The sequence below is a fragment of the Grammomys surdaster genome, unplaced genomic scaffold (genome assembly GCF_004785775.1).
Source record: "Grammomys surdaster isolate TR1022 unplaced genomic scaffold, NIH_TR_1.0 139, whole genome shotgun sequence".
Lineage (NCBI taxonomy): Eukaryota > Metazoa > Chordata > Mammalia > Rodentia > Muridae > Grammomys > Grammomys surdaster.
This window is the reverse complement of record NW_021604597.1, coordinates 3,242,988-3,246,528: the sequence shown is the minus strand read 5'-3', so window position 1 is coordinate 3,246,528 and position 3,541 is coordinate 3,242,988.

Here is a 3,541-nt window from a genome sequence, read left to right as displayed (position 1 = left end):
GAGGAGGAGGAAGAGGAGGAGGAAGAAGAAGAACAAGAAGAACAAGAGCAAGAAGAAGAAGAACAAAAGAACAAGAACAAGAAGAACAAGAACAAGAGGAACAAAAGGAACAAGAAGAACAAGAACAAGAAGAAGAAGAACAAGAAAACAAGGAGAAGGAAGAGGAGATGGAGGAGGAGGAGGAGGAGAAGGAGGAGGAGGAGAGGAACAAGAAGAACAAGAAGAACAAGAACAAAGAAAGAGTCCAAAGTATCTGGATTATATAGGGAGGAGCCTCTAGGAGAATGGTAGCCCAGGCTAAGAGCTGGAAAGTTCAAGTTAGGAGCAGGGTATGCCAGGTATGGACTGAGGGATGCTGGAAGGATCCGGAGGCCAGGTCTGCTTCGATATGTTATATATGCACCTCAGTCCCTTGTCCCAAGGTCCACAGTCTGAAAACATACAGTCCTGTCTGGCTGTTTTGGGAAAAGTTTAAACGTAACTTCCCCAAGCATATCAAAATCTACACTAGAAACATCATGAAATAATCCTGAGGTCAAGGATCAAGTGGGCTCCGAATACAGCATCAAAGATTTTGTCACACAAGGTACACAGAATCCATAGCCAGGATACCACGCAATACAAACTGGAGCTCTGTTCCTCTGCACCCCGAGAACACAAGTAACCTAAAACCATAGGGTTGTTCCAATAACCAAAAGGGATGAAGGATGAGAGCATGCTTTGTAAACCAACACTACCTTCCAAAAGCTACTTATTGTTGCTTAGGTGTTTGAGGCAGGGTTTCTCTGAGTAGACACCTTTGGCTGCTCTGGAACTAAAACCAGGTCGGCCTTAGAGTCAGAGACCCTCATCTTGCCTCATAACTAGCTCTGACCAAATTGTAAAAGGGCATCGGAAGTTTCACAGCAGGGAAGGTGTGGTCTGAAGAGGTGGGAAGAGGTGGGAACTACCTGCAAGGAACATTTCTGCTTCCTTCTATAGAGGTGCAGACCTGGACATGGAGGGTGTCGATGACTTAGAAAAGTGACCTATGGTGCATGCTGTTAGGAGGTAGTGGAACCTTTAAAAGGCAGGGACCACTTGTGACTACTAGCGATTGCCCTTCTTGTGCTTTTTCAGGCCAGGAATGGGGTAAATAGTTTATTCTACCACACCCTCCTTACCACAGCTCCAAACTATTGGAGCCAATTGGTCACAGTCTGAAATCTCCATAACTGTGAGACAAAATGAAAACAAACTTTCCTTCACTATAAGTTCATTAATTGGGGGACTTTGTCAGAGTACTGGACAGCTAATACACACAGGAAATTCAGCCTGGACAGTGAAACTAGTTTGAATGACAACTAGTTGAGTCACAGGGACCTGAAACCTGCCACTATATAGCCACGTGACTCCTGGCTATTCCGTCACTTATTTGATTACGCATTCAAGTCGTGCTTGCAGAGACACAGGATCTTAAGTCAGGCAGTCTGAGTTCCAATCTTGATTCCCCAAATGACCTGAGAGGTTATCTTAAGATAAATGCACATACTAGCCAGTGTTTATTGGGCATTTATGAATGTGGGCACTGTTCCAAATGCCACCCAGGTATTAACCCAAGCAGTCTTTGCAATTACTGCATACCTTAACCCAGTTATTACAGCTACCGCCCAGCTCCTCACACAGAGGACAAAGCTGGACCCAAAGTGCTTCAGTGGCTGGGCAGAGCTCATTTGACTTGTGGGTGCTACTCACACACACATATCACAGGCATGTTGGATCCTACTGAAAAAATGCACACAGCTCACTGACTGTCCCATGGTGAACACTCAAATCACTGTTAACCATAGTTCATTGGTCATTACAGGCCTATTATGCCAGTTGTCTTGTTAGATACAAGCAATACTCTCAGTCTCCTGTTCCTCACGGTTCAGGGAACAAGCACAAAGGGTAAAGAGCGTAAAGGTGGATAAATAAGTCTGCTTTTGAATGTGCACAGTAAAGGCAGAGTAACCATTGCTTTATTTTAGCAGAATCTGACGTAATTCAATCCAAATGATACATCTAACTACATTTTTATACAAATCAACATTGGCTGACACTGTAGAAAGTGTCTAGAATCTGCTCCATCTGCCAAAATAACCAACTTGGGTGTAATCCTTGGCTCGGTGAGTTAACTCCAGCCCTGTTGTCATGACACTGGACAATCACTGGAACATGAAATGCCTATTGTTCCAGGGCTTGCTAACCCTCTGCCTAAAGAGTGCAGTCTTCAGGGTCTTGCAAATAGCACCTGTCCCTTTGCTCTGTATTGATTGGATCCTTATAAAGACTGTTCTCCTCAATGTATTCTCCATCACCCTGGTATAAACTGTGCTATCAGTTTTGAATTGTAAAGATCCAAGGGAAGATGAACAGTGGTCAACACTCTTTTATGTGCCCAAGAACAAACTACAGACATACCATGAACCTGACAGAGAATCTGACAGTGCTAAGAAGCACCATGGTTGTTTTATCACAGATTTCTAAGAGAGACAAGCCCACAAACAAATGTGCCACTAATCTGATTTAGTGGGTATTTCCTGACTGATTCTGACCCAAAGTCTCAGATGGACACTTACCAGCTGTATTACTTTCCACATGACTTAAACTCTTGCTCTTCTGCTTCTTCATGTGTAAAACAGAGAACAGACTACTTGCAAAGCATGTAAAGAAGTTGTTACTTCATTTAACTCTCACAAGCCCCAAGTAAGCATCACTACCCCTTTCTCATACCTGCAGAAGCATTCAGCTTCTTAGCTAGCACACCTAAGTCCTCGAAATTGGTAAACAGCAGCGTGGAGACTCAAATACAACTTCGCTAATTCCAAACGTTTCAAAAATATGGGCTCTTTCCCTTTCTCCAAAGGGTGGAGACAAGGAAGGACCGCTCTGAATGGGAGAGATCTACCCAGCACACAGCAGATCTCATTACCATTCACCTCACTTGTCCTTATACTTTTGTTTGAACTCCTGGCCCAGAATTCCTTGGTGTCTGTGTTTGCAAATCCGTGCTCACAGAGCTTCTCGATAACAGTTTCAAAGAGAAGCAAAGCCAAATGGACTTTAAAAGTCAGAGTCCCACCCTCCTCCCTGTGTGCTGGAGGTCAAGTCTTTCCAGTGAGGCAGCCCTCAGTAGGACGTGCAGAGCAGGAAAGCTGGTCCTGAAAGCCTTGCAGGTCATTGAGGGCAGGTGGCCTCCAGAGGGCCTTTATCTAAGGGGACTTGTCACTGAAATTCAGGCATAAGTAAATACATTTTATTTGTGCTAAAGGTTATCCACCCAGCGGTGCTGCTGACACAAGCAGGGCCACTTGGGGTTATGGTACACTCTGTGGAGGAGGAATAGCACCCGGGCTGGGGAGTGAGTGACACTGGAATTCCTCCCTTTGGAAATGTGGGATTTAGAGCTTTACCAGGGCAGAATGGTGCCTCATGCCATCGGACTCCACTCCTCCTCCATCATCCTCCTTATGTTCCTCCTCATCGCCCTCCTTCTCCTCCTCCTTCCTCTCTCCTTTTC